Source organism: Danio rerio, chromosome 2 (genome assembly GCF_049306965.1).
Source record: "Danio rerio strain Tuebingen ecotype United States chromosome 2, GRCz12tu, whole genome shotgun sequence".
Taxonomy (NCBI): domain Eukaryota; kingdom Metazoa; phylum Chordata; class Actinopteri; order Cypriniformes; family Danionidae; genus Danio; species Danio rerio.
Window position 1 is genome coordinate 50,167,245 of NC_133177.1, and position 20,256 is coordinate 50,187,500.

A 20,256-nucleotide genomic window follows, 5' to 3' on the forward strand; every position below is an offset into this window, starting at 1 on the left:
ATCTTGTTTTGGAGGGAACCTAGAAGACTGCACTAGCCGTCACAGTAGCATAGGTTACTGTTGTTTAGTTTTGAAGTTTAGTTTGTCCTAGATTATTCTCTAGATTGTCATCTACTTTACCTCATTTAGACCATTTATGGATTACCTGATCCCAAATTGTCAAGGGAACAATGCAAGATTTGATGCCAATAGTCGCACTTCACTGGTGATTAGGGAACAAAGAACGAGTGAACTAAAGGCCATCCTTCAACCATCGTTTGGACTTCTTGACTGAGGATTAATCCTTTCATCTGGTCTTGATTTCAGGTAAGTGCAGATATTTGTACATGCATCTGATTTCAGCAGTTCTTTGGGTTTACTCATTTCTCGAAGCTATAGAATAAGAATCAAAGTTTGTTACAGAATTTGCTTTCTCAAATTATCATTGAGTCAGTGGCAACATACTACTGGTTTTGATTGAGGTAAGGTTGGTTTTATATTTAGACATTTGTTCATTTCTGAACAGTGACAACTTGTGACATTGTCCCTATATTGTTTACCATGCTACTTTGAATTATCTGTGCTTTACTGACTGTGAACAGTGTTGTGCTTCGATAATCATTGGCTTCTAATATGATTTCCCTATTTAGAATTTGCAAAGGGTAATTTTCTATTTTTTTTTCTAAAAGTCTGAATGTATTAATTTGATCTTAATCAGGGTTTGTTGAGGAAACCAGGGTTTCTTAAAAACTTTAAAGAAACATTAATACATGTTAGTAAATCCAATGATTCATTTTTTTTTCTTCAGTGTAAAGTAATGGGGGAAATGGGGACAAACCTAACTGTTGGGTTAAATAGTGTAATTTTATATTAACTGAAATTACCCCAAAGTTGGGTTTGTCCACCTTTGACCTAACATTGGGTTACGGCAGCCCAGTAATTTTTAGAGTCAATTCAATTATTTTTTTTCACCACTAAACCTAATCATAATAGATCCATATATGTATGTAGGTGTTGACAGCCACAGTTGCAGTCTTTTTGAAACACAAGTTGTTTTGTTAAAACTCAGCCCATATAAATTGTTTGCAACCGCTTTCCTTGAAAAAATGTAGTTAATTCAAAGAATTTTTTTTTTTCTCAGTGTAATGCAGTGGGTCAAAAATGAAGAAACCTAACTTTTGGGTTAGTGTTATTTAAATTTAATTGAAATGGGCCTAACATTGGGTTTGTCCACCTTTGACCTAACACAGCCTAGCAATTTTTAGTGTCGTTCAATTATTTTATTTTTATTCTTTATTATTATTATTATTATTATTATTATTATTATTATTATTATAAATTTTACCACTAAACCTAATCTGACCTATTAGATCCATTTATTTGGATGTGGACAGAACTTGACTTTGCAGGTGCTTTTTTCTTTTTTTTTTCCTTTTTTTTTTTTGATGCACCATAACTAAACTTAAGCAATGTTTATTGCTTTTTTCTTTTGTTGTTGTCCAGAAATAAAAGTGGAAAAAGTGGTGGTTTCTAACAATTGGTTAAATTAGATTACAGAAGGTTTTTTTTTTTTTTTTTTTTTTTTTTTTTTTTTTTTTTTTTTTTTTTTTTTTTTTTGGATGTGGTAAACATCATCAATCCACACCTTGCTTTCTCCAATGACCGTAGTCAATGGTACTACAAGTTTTGTTGAGGGGAACCATGCTTGGACTGCAAAAGAAAACTGAACAAAAAAAAAAAAAAAAAGATTTTGGTAACTGGCTTCAAACAATTTGTATGGGCTGCATTTAAACAAATAAATTAAATTTAATAATCAACTTAATTGGTTTGTTTAAATTTAGCCTGTATAAATAGTTTGCAACCACTTACCTTAAATTTTTTTTGTAAATCTAATGAATAATTTTTTTTTCAATGTAACACAATTGGTTGAATATGGAGAACTGTTGGGTTAAATAATGTAATTTAAATTTAAATGAAATTACCCCAAAGTTGGGTTTGTGCACCTTTGACCTAAATTCAAACACAGTGTTTATTCAGGCCCACTTTCTTTTGTAATTGTCCAGAAATAAAAATGGAATTTTTTTTTATTTTTATTTTTTATTTATTTATTTTTTTATTGGCTAATTAAAAAAAAAAAAAAACTGTAATATGAAGACCTTTAACATCAAACCGCAGAGGTACACAGACCTGCAATTTCTAAATAGGGAAATCTTGTTAGCACCAATGACTATAAAAGTACAACACTGTTCACAGTCAGTTAAATAGTGCCAATGTTGTTTTGAAGTCATACTTGCATGTTATATTAAATCACTAGTCAAAGTAGTGTGGTAAACAGTATAGGGAATGTACCGCAAGTTGTTACTGTTCAAGAATGAATGAATATAAAACCAACTTTACCTCCGTTATAAAACCAGACTTAACAGGTGCTGTCTTCTTGAAACACCAGAATTTGATTCTAACATCGTGTTTATTCAGGCCCACTTTCTTTCGTAGTTGTCCAGAAATAAAAACGGACTGGTGGTGATGGATAGTGGATGTTTTATGGTGATGTGGTGTGTGTGAAGGATGCAGAAGGCTGTAGATTAGCTCTGATCTCTTTAACACCTGTGGAGGCGATTCTCATTTTCATACAACACCTGAGACTCATGCGCACACCTGCAATCTGGTCCGAGCGATTGTTTAGCGCACCCACACACACATTCTAATGAACAGATCAAAGCGAGTGCTGAACCCTGAACCCCGCTGACTCATTTTCTGGCGTCTGGCGGGAAAAACAGCCGTCCTCGCTGAACGAGAAGTGGCGCGCTCTTCATCTCTTAAATGTCACCCAGCGCACAGGCTAATTCAGTCACACCTCTCCCAAACATCGAAACAAGCTAGGCCTCGTCTGGAGAAGCAGACAGAAAGAGAGAGCGAGATCTCAAACCTGATTAAAATTATACTCCGCCAACACAAGTCTGGGTAAACATGGTGATTTGCGCAGAGAGTGATAGGCTGTCGTTAGTAATTGTGCGCTTTGCTTTGATGTTCAGAGTCAGTTTTATTATCTTCTCGGCTGCCGCATAAAGGAGGATGACAGGAAGTAAAAAGGACTGTTTTATCAAACATTAACGAAGGCGTCTTCCATCACAGAAAGGTAATAAAATTGTCCCGTATGGCTGTGTTGACTCTCTAAGCTAGTTCTGATTTATTTTATTTTTTTAAACTGACATCTGGCACAGATCCGATCTTGTTGTTTGTTTATGGCAAACTACACAAATGCATATTATATCATATTTTGAGCTCCTTATGATATGTTTCTTATACTTGACATGAATAACTTCTTATAACTTTTTGACGTGTACTATCACACCGGTGTGATTAGAGCGTTCAGTTCATCATGTCATCAGCTGCTGAATTTAAATCTGCTTTCCTGTAATGCTGAGCCACAAAAATGTCATAAATCACAATTTATTAGTGTTTTCAAACAAATTCTGTTTGTTTTGGGTTTCAGACATTTAAATACCGGCGGCTAGCTCACTGCAACTCTCACATGATTGCCCACTGAAGCTAAGCAGGGTTGCTCTTCAAGACCACATGGGAAAGTTGCTGACTGAAGTGGTGTTAGTGAGAGCAGAAGGGGCGATCAACCTGCGGTCTGTGTGGGTCCTAATGCCCCAGTATGTTGTTGTGGACTCTAGACTGTTCAGTGAGCACCATCTTTTGAATGAGATGTTAAACCGAGGTCCTAACTCTCTGTGGTCATTAAAAAAATCTTAGCATGTCCTTCGAAAAAGAGTAGGGGTTTAACCCTGTCATTTTGACCAAATTTGGCCTCTGTCCACCATGGCCTCCTAACCATCCCCATATCATAATTGGCTTAGTCATGTTTCCTCTCCACCAATCAGCTGTTGTGTGGTGTGCAATCAGGCACAATATGGCTGCTGTCACGTCATCCTGGTGGATGCTGCTCACTGGTGGTGGAGATGAGAAGATTTCCCGCGAAAATGTTAAAGCTCTTTGAATGCCCAGAAAAGTGCTATTTAAATGTAAGGAATTATTATTATTATTATTATTATTATTATTAATAATATTATTATTACTAAATACATCTAGGTACTAGCAAAACAACTTTTATGGGCAATACTTTACAATAAGGTTCTATTAGGTAATGCTTTTTCTAACATGAACAAACAATGAACTATACATTATTATGATATTTATTCATGTTTGTTAGCGTTAGTTAATAACTCACAATAACTCATGGTCCATTTAACTAATGTTAACAAGCATGAATTTGTATTTTAATAATAGATTAGTAAATGTTGAACTATGATTAATAAATGCTGTACATTTGTTGTTCAATATTAGTTTATGTTAGTAAATACATTAATAATAATAATAATAATAATAATAATAATAATAATAATAATAATAATTCCTTGTATTTATATTGCACTTTTCTAGACACTCAGCGCTTTTACACAATGGGAAGGATCTCTTCATCCACCATGTGTATTTTAATTACACTTTTTCTTTTTTCTCAGAAACTGTAACGAGTTACTGTTACTTTTGTTTTATAATTAAATTACATAACACTGTTAGATGTAACTAGTTACTCCTCAACACTGCACATATTTGACAATAAAAATGTAACAATTTTTATTTTTATTTTTCAAAAAAGAGGTTTAAATAATTGGGGCTATGGTGTGTCATGTGTCCCAATTCTACCCCTTAGCCCTTCCCCTTACCCAGGGGTGTCCCAATTCTCTTTAGCTTGAAAGTGTAGGGCTAAGAAGAAGGGCTAGATACCCCTTGAAACCAAGGGGTAGAAAATTTCCCAGAATACACCAGCTACAGTGCAACGGCAGCATGGCTGCACACTGAAGTAAGGCGATGCACAAATTATTATTATTATTTTTTATGGACATTATAACAAATTTTACAGAAACAAGCACATGTTTTAATACAATTATAACTGCATTTGTGTTTTACCGTCATGCTAGAAACAACAAAACGCCAAAATAACTGCAAAATTTTGCTATCTATAATCCATAATAATAACTCCTGTATAGCCGTGTCACAACATACTTTCTCGATGACACTTGAATACCCTGTCAGAAATGCCTGGTGACCAAGAATTACCATTTTACAATGTCTGGTATAACGTTAATGTTGTTTTGATTTCTTTCGAATAGATGAATATGGCCACAATTCGCAGTACAGTTACGAGCTTATTGCAACATTATCATTATGATAACATGATATCGTTGCCTTCTGTGATTTCCTGAAGATAAATACAAAAAATGAACACATCTAAAATAACTACAGCAGTCGCGATCGCTGATCTCAAATGTAAGACATCGCGATGACGTTTGCAGGTGCTGTAGTGGTGTCCCATTTCTTAGGGGTAAAATTTCAAGCCTCTCCCCGTCACACGCAACGGGTAAGGGGTACAAAAATAGAATTGGGAGCGGGCCTTAATGTGTCACCAGATTTTAATTTAATTTATTTATTTTTCAGCTAGGTTGCATTCAATTAATCAAATGTCACTCAAATCATTTATAAGGTTTAACCTATTTTAATTATTTTACTTTAATTATTTGATTTCAATTATTATTGAATCTCTATTACAAATAAATGCTGCTCCTCTGAACTTTTGATTAATGATTAAATAGAGACTATATTTTATATATAATGTAATAAATACATTTAATAAAAAAATCTACTTTCATAAACTTTCAAATCTCTGGTAAGTTTATTATTATGTCATTTTAATTAATTAATTTATTTATTTATTTGAATAATAAAATGAAAGTCTAAGAGGATAAAGAAAATGAAATTTGTATAGCCAGTTTTTCCTCAACTTTAAACGAAAGAAACACAGAATGGACAGGTTTACAGCTTAAAAAATGGACAAGTCTCACAATATTGGATCCTTTGAATTAAATGTTACAATCTAAATGCAGCTATAGAGATAAAGAATGACACGGAGCGCTCAGTGTCGGCGGTAAGGTCTTTATAAGTGATTTTATCAGTACAGATAGGAAGAAATGACTCGCTGTGTGCATGTCACGGCTATCAGAGATCCAAATGTCCTGTGACACCGTTTACTGTTCAAGTCATTTTAATAAGCACTTTGTCTGTGAAGTGACAAGAGCATCTCTGTATATGTTACAATAAAACATTTTAAGAGTGTCGCTATGCATATGTCAGATATATACATTCATCTAAAAAAAGACTGTTGTGACGCACTGAAATCTTTATAACCCCCCATACACACACACACACACACACACACACACACACACACACACACACACACACACACACAAAGATAGAGAAAGTCATATCACTGTGCAGCAGACGTATTCCCACATAACCTCAATTTGGTTGGTAATATTCCTCTGTGAGTGTTATCACCCCTATCTCTTACACACACACACACACACACATACACACACACACACACACTACAGATGCTCTGCTGAGGTTGAGAGTGTTATCTTGCTCAAAGGAAGGGTTGCAGATGAATAAACTGAGTTGCATCTGTGTGTATTACCTTTTAACCTTTTTTTCTGTGTGTGTGTGTGCTCTCTGATTCTGGTTGCGGTGATAACACTCTCTGCAGTATATCTGGGATGTTTGTATTAGCATGAAACATGGGATCTGCTCGATTCAATTATCATTGTCTGAATGTTGTCTTTTATCCAGCAGAGTGTAAACAAAGATAAGCAAGCAAAGCGTGACATTTTAACAGCTTAAAAAAAACAACAACAACAAGAAATATGCAAGCGCAATGTTGCTTTACGGTTCAGTGAAAGTTTGCGCATGTGTTTGTGGGAGAACTGACTAGTTAATCAGCTGATTGCAACTTGTTTGAAATGGATTGATTGACTGAAGAGATGATTTCAGAAATTCAGAACAGTTGTTAGGTTTTTATGTCTTATTTTTATGTTAACGCATACTCTGATGTATATATTGTACTGTATTTTAAAAGTGCATTACACAGAAAACATGTGAATCAAACGTTGTTTTTACAATGAACTGCTTTTGTTAATTGCCATGAAATTTATGGTGGTCAATCAATGAATCAATGAGTTCTTTTAAAGCTACAAAAATTGCTCAAATCTTAATAATCTTATACTCAGGCCATCTTCGATATAGGGCAAAGTTAACAAAAACGAACGAAAAAATGAAAACTAAAATTTTAAAACATTCTGAAATAAAAATAAAAGTGAGTTTTTAAAAAAAACGACAACTAACTGAAACGGTATTGTGCACATACAAAACTAACAGAAACTAACTAAAATTATAGCAAAAAGTTCTTTGTTTTCCTCCTTGTAAATGTATTTATTAGATAAGCCTACTGTAAGCCTTTTAGAAGTAAATCTATTTACTTTGTGACGTCAGGTGTTTGACCGTAGGGTATGAAATCAGTCATAAGAATTTTTGTACGTAAATAAAACTCATCTATCTGTAATTATAAAATCGTACAGGAAAACGGAACGTACTCATAATTTTACGAGGGTACAATTCCAAAATCTGCGTTTAGAACAGACACAGATGCGACATTTTCTTTGTCTGTTTAAAAATGACTGGTAAATTTACGATGGGTGTACTTTACAAACACGGAATACAGTTTCACCATGGACACGACAATCTAATTATAAGTATGAATCAAAAATCGACACTCCACTGTCAAAATTATTACCGCTGTCACAGGTATTAATAAACTAGCGAGAGTCATCGATCACAACGCTTGCTGGGCACTCAAGCTCCCACACACTGTCACAGGGAATTTTTGTTATTCCCTTTTTGAGAAATGTCCGTCATGAGCTGTGATAGGGTGAGACTCAATGAGGTCAATTTTCGCTGTGCTTCTTGGACATTTTACAGAATCAAAATTAAGAACGGACCGTGGATAGGGAGCATGTAATGTAAGTTAACGTGACAGGCAGCGAGCGCAGAATTTCTCAGTGAATCACCTTTATTACAGCTCATGACGGACATTTCTCAAAGAGGAATCAAAGCTCTAGCAACATTAATCAAAATGGACTTTTAACGTTCTTGGAATGTTACAATTAAACTTTCTTAGAACAATATATTTTAATTGAAATGTAAGTATTTTAAATGTTGTAAGAATGTTATGCTAACCATTAAAAAAAAAAAAAATTAAATCTAGCAACTTTACCAAGAATGTTGAAATGTCCAGATTGCTTAAAGAACATTATATTTTGGTGGAAATTTAGTTTTTTTTCTAACCATAAAAATGTTCTAGCAACCTTGAGCAAACTGGACATTTCACTGTTCTTGGAACATTTCAAGTAAAAATTCTTAGAACGTTATAATTTGGTGGAAATTTAGGTTTTGAAAATGTTTTAAGAATATTTTGCTAACTATAAAAAACGTTTTAGAAACGTCAAGTAAACGGGACATTTCAACATCTTTGGAACGTTACAGATAACGTTATGAGAATGTTCTCTCAACCTAAATTTGTTAGGTATGTACTTACATTCCGACAGGAATTTTAATCCTTTAAAAATGAATTGTCACATACAGAACTATAATGAATCGATTTTTAAAGTAGTTAGCAAGAATATGATCTAATGCTCAAGGTCAATTTTAGAAACAAATCGATTCTTCCAACACAAACCGATTAAGTTTACTTGACAAATTTAACTGACAATTAAACAGTTTTCAGTTTTTAAGTTTTCTCCTGTCACTCCACCCCAGTCGTGGTTACAATCAATTTGTGTTGGAACAACATGAATGAATTGTGTGGAACGCTGCACTTTTTACAGTGATGTACTAGACAAGTTGGTTGGTCAGTGTTTACCATATGCAAATGAGTCGACAGACGGCGTGAAGCGCCAATGATCTTCGCTGTTCCTGGCAACTCAAACGCAGTGTTGATGGAGAGTGTGAGAGAACTGGTGAGAAAGCAAAGTGTGGATCTCTCCATAAACTGTCATGTTCCTCTCATTTATGTTCTGTGGGTGACAATAAATCATTACAAAGCAGTTAGCAAGACGTTATGCTAATATGCTCATATATTCTGTAGCATGGGTTGATCAGGACATGATGGTATGTCTGATATTACACAAAGAGCTTTTGCGAATTGACCTTTTGAGCATATTAGCAAAAATTCTTGCTAACTACTTTGAAATTAATTCATTCTAGTTCTGTGAGCGACAACAAAACATTTTAAATTAGTAAGCAAGAATGTACGCTAATATGGTCAAGTATTTTATAGCATGGGTTGATCAGGACATGATGGTATGTCTGATATTACACAAAGAGCTTTTAAGAATCGACCTCTTGACCATATTAGCATAAATTCTTGCTAACTACTTTGAAATGTATTGTTGTCACCTACAGAACTATAATGAATTCAAAGTAGTTAGCAAGATTTTTTGCTAATATGCTTAAGTATTTTATAGCATGGGTTAAATCAGGTCATGAGGGAATGTCTGTTATTTACACAAAGAGCTTTTGAGAATTGACCTTTTGAGCATTTTATTGTAAATTTTTGCTAACTACTTTAATATTAATTCATTATAGTTCTTTAGGTGTCAATAATTAATTTCAATGTAGTAAGCAAGAATGTACGCTAATATGGTCAAGTTTTCAATTTACCTTATTCTAAAATGCGGAAGTGCGCCTGTTTTCGCGATTGACTTAGAACTTCCGTTTCAGTCGCCTACGGGAGAAATGACTAGGAATAATAAACGGCAAAAAATGGTCAAAGTACTTGCTCTACAAACAAATGTTTGCATGACTATACAGACCAAGTAGAATAAAATAACAAGGAAATATCAGTTTGCAACATCAAACAGCGAAACGAGCAGTTTTTAATCTCTAAAAATGAGTGGAAGTGAATGAGACCGGAAGTCTCGTGCCAAAAAGATTCAAATGGCAGCGCCCGCTCGTCTGCGGAGAATAAGGTCAATAGCATGGGTTGATCAGGACATAATTGTTTGTCTGATATTTACACAGAGTTTTTTTTTTTAATTACCTCCTGAGCAAATTAGCATAAATTCTTGCTAATGACTTTGAAATCAATTAATTTTAGTTCTTTAGGTGACAGCAATTAATTTTAAAGTAGTCAGCATGCTACTATGCTCAAGTATTTGCAGTTTAGAGGAATTACCAACCCACTTCACACGACGTCACACATGTTCCTGGTTGCAAAAAAAAAGACTGGTTACAATAGCAAACATGTCGTGTTGTGCATAAGGATGCTAAATTCGAAAACACCCAAAAATAGAAAACTGAACTTTTACCGTACACCACACTGCTTTTAAATGCCAATCGCAGACATCTGTGGCTAAAAGGGAGCTGAACGAAGTGACAACCCAATTAAAAATATTCAACTCTGCAGTTCTCGTTTTATATCAGGTAAGTTCACGCTATGCTAAATCATACACATTACTCATTTTTGATTGCAGCAATGATTTCAGCAAAAACAGTTAAATATGGTTAATAAAACTGCGGATACTGAATACAAAAAAAATGAAATGTAAAAATCTAAGTTCACATACCCTAATCCTGCCGTACAGGTGCAGTTTGCTGTCAGAATGCAGTTGTTTTGCTTGTTGATGATGCCTTGTACAATTCTGTCTTCTTTTCTTGTGTTTGGCTTGGCAGAATCTTGGTTTTTAGCACTACATAGTGTTGAATCTGGTAATCATGGAACAATATTTCTTGCACATGACCACACAGAACAGCATTGTTGGCATCCAAAGACTTTAGCCCTTTAACTTCTCTCTTGTAAAATCACTTGGGGTTGCAATGTGATGTATTTTTAATTTTTTTTGCTGGATGCTTGGCCATTTCGTCTTATCCAGCATGGGTGTAATCGTAAATGGACCTGTCAGATGAATGCCGCTCACTTTAACATTCATTTTGCTGAAAACCTGTGCTTTTCACTGGGTGACGAGCTGTTATAATACGCTGAAAGCAATAAGTAAATAATATATACATATATATATATATATATATATATATATGCAATCAATATAACTTATTTCTGAGACAACAACAAACTCTGTACCGCATCGGATAACATTCCCTCACTGTAAATGCTAGCACTCCTGGTTTTTTTCTGCAACTTTGCTGCCCTCACATCCTGAATGTTTACAAACGGGTAATTTGTCTATGGATTGACCAGGGCATGATGCTATGTCTGTTTTTTTACACCAAAGAGCTTTTGAGAATTGACCTTTAAAGCATATTATTGTAAATTCTTGCTATCTACTTTGAAATTAATTCATTATAGTTGTGTGGCTGACAATAATTAATTTCAAAGCAGTTGGGAAGAATTTACGCTAATATGCTGTAGAGGTCTGCAGCATGGGTTGATCAGGACATGATGGTATGTGTGATATTTATACACAGATCTTTTGAGATATGACCTCTTGAGCATATTAGTGTAAATTCTTGCTAACTACTTTGAAATAATGTTTTAAAGTTATGTGGGTGACAATAATTAATTTTAAAGCAGTTAGCAAGAATGTATGATAATATGGTTAAGTATTCTGCAGCATGGGTTGACCAGGACATGATGGTATGTGTGGTATTTACACACACACATATTTTGAGAATTGATCTCTTGAGCATATTAGCGCAAATTATTGCAAACTACTTTTAAATTAATTCAGTTCTGTAGGTGGTAATTATACATTTTAAAGTAGTTAGCAAGACGCTAATATGGTCAAGTATTTTATATAGCATGTGTTAATCAGGGCATGATGGTATGTCTGTTATTTACACAAAGAGCTTTTGAGAATTGACCTTTTAAGAATATTTTCGTAAGTTCCTGCTAACAACTTTTGAAATTAATTTATTATAGTTCTGTAGGTGACAATAATTTGTTTCAAAGTTGCTAGCAAGAATTTACACTACTATGGTCAGGTATTTTATAGCCTGGATTGATTAGGACATGATCAGGGTATGTGTGATATTTATACACTTATATTAAGAATTGACCTCTTGAGGATATTAGCGTAAATTCTTGCTAACTACTTTGAAAAGTTCTGTGGGTGACCAATTAATTTCTAAATAGCTACCAAGAATTTACACTTGTTTGCTCAAGAGGTCTGCAGCAGGGGGTGATCAGAACATGATGGTATGTCTGATATTTACACATGAGCATATTAGCGCAAATTCTAGCTAACTACTGTGAAATGAACTTAAATCAATTACGTTTTCCCAAAAAAAATCTCAAGAATTGGTGTTATTTAAGCTCTTTAAATAAGTAGTTTGAATAAGCAGCAAAAATATTTTTTTGGAGCGTATCTGTATGTGTAGTAGACTTGCCAAAATGATCCTCAACTGTTTGTGTGTGTGTCTGTGAGTGTGTTTTTAGTATTATACCTACCATCTGCACTCTCTGGATCAGTGAGTCGCTGAGTGAAAATTGCATTAATGACGTGCTGCACAATTGCATTAGAACGGATTGAAATTCGGGCCACTAATAAAGCGTCATTTCGTCCCCCTCGCTGCAGTGATTTGGCGGAAAGAGAAGCAATTATTCGTTCTAACACGTGTGACAATCTCACCAGCACACCGTCCATTACCACCGTAACTGTGCATGAGTCTGCATTAATGAGGAATCTCCACGCACAGCCTATAATACTCCCATTGTTACGTGGATCTGTTCATTAGCTAAATGAACAGTCCGTTTACAGCTTACAAGTCTATAAAATCAGAGCGTAGAGTAGATCCGTCTGGAGTCATGTTTGTAAACCTGTCCTCTAAAGAGTCTCATCATTCATGGTCTGCAATGATGGCGTTCTAGCATATGGTCACACATGAGATGCATATAAAAAAAACAGCACTGAAATAAAAAGATAACTCATTGAGAATTCATAAGAGTATTAACTGATATGGTATCAGTCAGATGCACCTGCTTTAATGTCACTTTAAAGTAAAGCGAAAGAGGTCAAGGGGCTAATACACCCTAGGGGGAATTATGGTGGTCCTGTGGTCTTGATGCATATTGCACAACAAAAATGGAAAGGGCTGGGGGTAATCTAAGAGCAAATCTGATTGGCTTGCTTTGTGCAATTTCTAGGAGTGAGAGTGCACTGGTCTTCATCAGTCTGCTAGGAGACAAAGAGGTTTCCGAGCTAGTAATAGACCTTTGCGTGAAAGAACTGGATGCACTATTTTTGTGATGCTTGTGAATGTAGGGGCGTTTTCATTTGTTTGTTTATGATCTTTTGGATGATTCATGAGCAAACATTTTAAAAGGCTGAAAGCCAAGATGTGCATAAATTTGGAAATTGTGCATAGAAAATCTTATGTGCAGATGTATTTATTTTTTTATCGGAAAAAATAATAATGATAATAATAATAATAAATTAACTAAAAATTTAAATAAAAATAAATAAATTTAATAAAAATTAAAGTTCAACCAAAATCTAAAATTTACTCACTACTTAAGCCTGGTTTATACTCGGCACGTTTGCTTGAGTGTGTGCAGCGACTGTGACATCATTGATGTTTTTGCAGAGGTTCGCTTTGGGTGCGCGTGACATGATTTCGGCTGGCAGAGCGCATAACATTTTTTGAGCCATTTTTTTTTTTTTTTTTTTTTTTTAGTTTGCATGTTGCCGCATTTGATTTGAGTGGAATCTGAATAATCTTGATGAGATTTTGTCTGAAACCGGTACGACTGCACAGACGTCTTTATGATCCGTCTATGCATGATCATAGAGATAACAAGATGACCAACAATTCAAGGCTAGTAATTGCAACAGTAGTGGGAAAGGAGGAATGTTTTATAAAAGTTTGGAAAAACTTGAGGGATAAGTTTGTTAAAACCAAAAAGAGAGGCCATTCAAGTGGACACCCAGGTGGTTTTAATATTACAGAATGTTTTTCCGTCATTCATAGATTTAACCTGTTAGCCAGCACTCTTTTTTGGGGATATACACCTACCTAAATTTAAATAGTACCAGTTCCTGACTCCAGTAAGCTACAAACACAAATTAGACACCATTGGAAATAAGACATTTTGAGATTTACTGTGGTAAAAGGGGAAGTTACATGTAAAAAAATATAAAAAGCTATAAATTATGAAGTCGAAGAAAAAAAAAATAGTGTTTAATATTAGTTTTTTCCATATACAACCACACGAAAACATTAATGTAATGTTGTAGAAAGATGACTTGAAAGCCAAGTGTCCCATGAGTTTATATTTCAAATTTGATAAAAATAGCATGCAAAATGAGACTTCTCTGAAATGTTTTCTGAGGCTATATCGGTTGGAAGTGTTGGATCAGTGTGGATCAAATGGAAGTTGCTGCGTTAGGTTTTTTTTTTTTCATATAAAATAACTTAATTGCATATTAGAACACGTAGACGAAACGCAATGTTATGCAAAATAGTCCACAGTTTGTCATATCCTTTTAGAATCATCTCCACTCACACTTCTTGGACGATTTGTGCATTCCTCTGATGTTTTTCATCAAGGATGGTCACCCAAACATACCTGTCACCTTCCAACATTTTTATTATCACACACTGTTAAAGCAAAATCCCATGACTTTTTTTTTTATGCGCATGCTCTAAAATATTCGGTAAAAGGATTTCCATTGTAGTTTATGCACATTTTTTTCTTTTAAGATTTCTTATTGTTTCATCCAGGGATTTTTTTATGCGATATTCTAAAATGCGCATGAGAATAGGTGGGTGAAAACTTAGCTTGTGGTTACAGGTTTACGGCTTTTATGTTTTGTTTTTCAAAATATAGAAAAAAGCCTATAGCTACAGTGTATGTTGTTTTAGAGCAAAATTGTCCCAAACAAAATTCTAAATATTTAAATTAAGAGAATTTCATTCAAATTCAAGTAATTCCATCAATCCACTATGGCAAGCATTTAAAAGCACCCAAGAGAGAGGCGGATTTCACAGATCAAGACTTGAGTAAAGGTTAGGCATGGTTGAGTATTTTTTGCTTTACAGACGCTGAGCTCATTGCTAAAAATTAGAGAGGGGTCTTGATGCAGACCTGGTGCAGTGCAATCTGGGCTGCATCCAATGCTTTTTAATGGGGTCACCTAACCCCACCCCTAACCCTACCCCCTCACTGTGATGTCACTAACTCTATTTGAGTACATTGTGTCTGACATTGCATGACAGAGTGATGCAATCTCAGCTTGCATCATAAAGGCATGCATTCAGATACTATTACAAATTATTTTATAAAATATCTTTATAAATTATTTCCCCTTTTACAGAGGAAAAATCCTCATTTAAATGTGAAATCAATGTACTGCATATTAATAGCATCTCCCTGAAGTGCAAAATTATATACAACCTTAAAATTTTGGAAGAGTGGACTAGATCAGGTTTAAGTAAACAGTTCCTTGCAGTTTTACCATCCAGATTAAACAATTCAGCACCATGGACAGCACCATACAACGTTGTATGTAAGAAGGTAAACATTAAGCAAACACTAAGTTATTGTTTGAGGAACATGCCAAGAAATGTTATAACTTTTTAGTGAAGATGTACATTAAGAGTCTTCATAGCCTATTAAGAGACAACATTATCCGCAAACACATCTGTGATCTTTATCAATGCCTCTGATATTTGGAATTTGTATTGGATGCCAATAAAACACATTCCTATGATTATGTTCAGCCTTTCACAACTTTGGATGGAAAAGTAATGTATAAACAATGTAAAAATGCACTGGACTTCTGCTCCATTTATTCAGTTCAATTCAAATTTATTTGTAAAGCGCTTTTCACAATAATTATTGTTTCAAAGCAGCTTTACAAAAGGTGCACATTATTGCATTACAGTCAAAATCTGAAAAGTGATATTAATATCAATGTAAAAATGAAGTGAAATATGTTATGTGAAATAAAAAACATAAACATATAAGTATTTCTAACAAAGTGCCTTGTTTATTAAGGCCAGAACAGAGTGTTCTACGGGTGGTTTGTCAAGCCCACTTACCTCTATGAAGCAGTTGTGTGAAGGAACAAAAATATTAACAAAAGAATGAGCAAACTAATGAAGGACTGAATGAATGAATGAAGGATTCAAGGACGGACGAAGGAAGGAAGGAAGGAATAAAGGAATAAACAAAGGAAGGACAGAACAAACAAACAATGGAAGAAAGTTTAGAAGGAACAAACAAATATAGGAAGATCATAAATGCACTACAGAATGTTACGTTTACACATCCCTGCACAAACTGCATGTAAACGTGTCAACTTTTTACAGCGTAATAGCCACTACTCTTGAGTACTTCTAAAAGGGCTGCTTTTTACTCATACTTTGAGTAATATTTACAACACATACTTTTACTCGCACTACATTTTTGGGCAAGAAATGGTCCTTTTGTATAAGTATGATTTTTCAGTACTCTTTACACCAGGGGTGTTTAAACAGTCCTGGAGGGCCAGTCTCCTGCATATTTTAGTTCCAACCCCAATTAAACACACCTGAATCAGCTAATCAAGCTTTTTCTAGGTATACTAGAAACTTCCAGGAAGGTGCATTTAAGGAAGTTGGAGCTAAACTATGCAGGACACTAGCCCTACAGGACCGAGTTTTGACACCCCTGCTTTACACCACTGGCTGTATGCCAGTGCTGGAAAACCTGCTGTGCCAGCTTCATGTCAAATCTGGGCCAGAATTCTTTGCTACATGGGTTGTAAAAGTAACCAAACTGCAAAGATGACTATACTTCAAAAGCAAGAATTAATTTTTACATCGTGCCCTCTAGTGTATGTCAGAGACCGCCGAATAAACCGCTTTCACCAAATGAGAATAATTATTCTGTGTACATATATGAGAGGAAGAGTGTAGATTAAGCTATGGTTTCACGCAGACAGGCCTGTGGTGTAGTGATTGTATTCTCCTGATGGGTTCTCGTCGCTGTATGTCTGTTAGTTTCCTGTCTCTTTCTCTCTGACTCTGTTTAATTGTCTCTCCAACTGCTTTGGTGATGGTCGGGAGCCGCAGTGGTGCATACACACAGACACACACGCACATGAACAGTGGGGAAAGCTGGGAGGTGTGCAGGTTTTGCCCTGCATTAACGAAAACTAAATTAATGAATAGCAGGATTTTTCACCCTCAATGGCCTTCTCTACATACTAATTATTTAGGCCTCATCCTGAGAGCCTCAGCGCGCTTGCAAATGTGTATGTGTGTGTGCATAAAGTGGGAGTACTGAAGCGTTAAGAGTGTGTTTTCCTATTTTCTTTAATCAATGAGGGCCTCCAACAGCTGTTGGGGATGAAAAAAAAAACAGCAGAGAGATTCTCATACATTTCTTTTTGCTTGCTCTTTCTGTTCCTGAAACAGACATGAGAGGAAACAGCAGACTTGTTGTTGATTTCTTTCTAATCTGAGCTTTAGTAATTTCCTGGAGTCAAGGTGCAAGTGTGTATTTTGTCTGCAGAGAAGCAAACATGCATTTACATGAGTTTTCAACCGTGCGAAGGACAACTAACCAACACACTGAAAGATGGGAAGTTACCTACAGTGGTTTTAGCTGCAGGTGTGCTATGATGAGTGAAAATCTTAGGTGCTGGCTCCAGACAGTACAAAATACAGTGCAAATACAACGACCGTGCAAAATACAGATAGTACAAATGCAACGACAGTGCAAAATACAACAGCATAGGCGATATGTGCAATGTGCAGTAGGTGTCCACATAGTTGTTGTAGGCCAGGGGTGTCCAAACTACGGCCCGCGGGCCATCTGCGGCTCGCAATCAGTTTTGTTAGGTCTTCAGAACAAACCATTGTTATAAAATAACTTGCCTAATTACCTTTACTTGACTAGTTAACCTAATTAACCTAGTTAAGCCTTTAAAGGGTCACGAAACACCAAAACACATTTTTTTGAGCTGTTGACAGTCGTATATGTGTCCCACACTGCTAAAAACACTATTAGGAAACCTATATTTCACTAAAAAAGTGTAAATTGGTTGTTTTTGCGTTATTTCAAGCAAATTCATACTTCCTGTTTGAAACGAATTTTTGATGCTGCGACACGGTTATGACATAATAGCGTTGTATTCCAGCGTGCAGACTGGGTGTCTGTGCCAGAGTGAGTCTTATTACGTCTTACAGTGTGATGCATTAATGCATGAGTAAGGCTTGGTTCAAACCAATCAGCGCGCTCTATTGTGCAACTTCATTAATATTCATTAGTGTCACCGTGTTTACGCCACAGAGACGCCACGTTGTGTTGGCAAAACAAGCGTGAAGTGTTGCTTTTATAGTTTTCTGCCATTAAGTTTCGTTTTCATTTTCTCTCTGTGAGAGCTCATCTGGATCACGTGTCATTTAACATCATTTAACTTACTATGAGAAACTTTGCAAGTACATGTCAGCTTACTCTCACCCTAACCTAAAAGTCTACTTATAATTAGTGATGTGTGGATCGATACTAAAATATCGATATCTCTGATACCAACTTTGAATGTTTTAGAATCAATTATCTTATCAAAATATCAATATTTTTAGTAATTTGGAGCAAATGTGTAGTTTATTGCAAATATAAATACAGTGGAAAAAGTAACCACACTAGGGTATATGCCGAGCTAGTGCTTTTCCCATACTGATAAACTTTCGGTGATCTGTTATTGTGAACTTTTCCATTTTTTTTATAAGGTTCCTTTTACAGCAACGATGTTGTAATGTAATTAAAATACATTTAGTTGCTCAAGCGTAAAACTTTACTCGCACGCGTCCATCAGAATCAAGAGGCTAGCGCAGAAGCTCCATTGAATATACTGGGGTAAAATACATGCTCATATTATAAAGACATGGCGGGGGAAAATGTAATTTAATGCAGTGCTTCCTGTACAATCTGAGACCCACTTTATATCAGATATCACTCAGCTAGTGGAGATCGCTGATTTTTAAAGAAAACAGCCCTTAATTGCACCGGTTTTTGCATTGGCATACAGTTTGCCGGAAGTGCTTAACCCAGGCTACTGGCAAATTAAAAGTCCTATTAGCATACTTCGGCATATACCCTATTACACTAGTTCAGCTGAATAATGCCAACTTAGTTGGAACTACTTGTTCTTCCGCCTGCCAAGTCATGTGCCGAAAAAATGGCTCCGTACAACAGCAGAGCACGCTAGCTAGCCACTCAGTCTGCTGGCGAGGCACATGTTGTTAAGTCACGCGGTCATCGGATATGGGTGACCGCAAACGAAGTGCGTGTGGAGCTCCTTCACTTCCATAAACTCAAACGATGCGGTTTGTGAAACATGTAACAAAACAGCGAGGTGCTGTTGTAATTACACAAACCTAATTAACATTGCATATAAATCACAAGACAGAATATGGCTACGTTATGACTAGGTGGTCAGAGGAGGAGGAAAGGAGAGGCACAGGTGCTGCTAGAGCGAGACAGACATCGCTTTTAGAGTCGTTAGGTGCAGCAGATAATATATATCCAGGTACAGAGGGAGAAAATGTGGAGATGTGCCTGTCTTTTGGGGGCTTGGGTTTTTGTGACAATCATAAAGCAACGGAAAAAGGTTCAAAATCCTCAAGGGGACCAGATTAACATGTCACTAAACCAAAAGGTGTGAATGTTGATTTTATGTTAAGATGTTCATGCAGGCGTTTTAAGATATACATGCTCAATGCTGTCAATAAATATGTAAGTTTGCTCTTTTTGTTTGATAATCATCCATCAATAAACAAGAATAGTTCATAATATGTCTTATATTCCGTATAAAGTGACACTTTTAAGAACACTACTTGTTACTTGAATTTCCCCAACAGTAATTTTGGGCAAAGAATCGGACTGGTATCGCTGATACTCGCCTTCATTTTACTTGGTATCGGATAGGAAACCAGTGGTATCACACATCACTACTTGTAATCTAATAAGAATTAGTTGGAACAAACAGACCATCAAAATAATGTGTGACCAAGTATACCAAGAAAATCTCCCTCACACCATTACACCAACAGTATCAACAGTTAATGCTGTTGTTGAAGACAGAATTAAGTCATGCTTTCATGTTGTCAGTGCGAAATTGAACCCTACCATCTGAATGTTTTGCAGAGATCAACACAGATGAGTCTGTGTAAATTGTAGCCTAAATATCCTATTATTATCTAACAAAGTGTTAACAATTCACTCTTTATCTGAAGCTCATAAAACTTTTGAAATCCAGCCTAAAATAGGAAGATAATCTCTTTTTTTTTTTTTTTTTTTTTTTTTTTTTTAAATAAGTAATTTTTTTTTTTTAACTCAAGACATGATGAGATTGTTTATATAAGATGCTGTATCGG

General features: G+C 35.4%; 2 long non-coding RNA genes across 6 annotated transcripts in view; both read left to right on the forward strand.

The window, feature by feature from the left end:
* LOC137488194 (uncharacterized) overlaps nucleotides 1–20,256 on the forward strand; it is a 194,634-nt gene continuing 174,378 nt past the window's right edge. For all 5 annotated transcript variants that reach the window (XR_012394361.1, XR_011007139.2, XR_012394358.1 and 2 more), the window contains exon 1: nucleotides 1–306. This is a non-coding gene — a long non-coding RNA (uncharacterized lncRNA). The remainder of the gene's footprint in view (nucleotides 307–20,256) is intronic.
* Nucleotides 13,410–16,086, forward strand: LOC141379222 (uncharacterized). The gene is made up of 2 exons (XR_012395633.1): nucleotides 13,410–14,654; nucleotides 14,734–16,086. It is a non-coding gene; the product is annotated as an uncharacterized lncRNA (long non-coding RNA).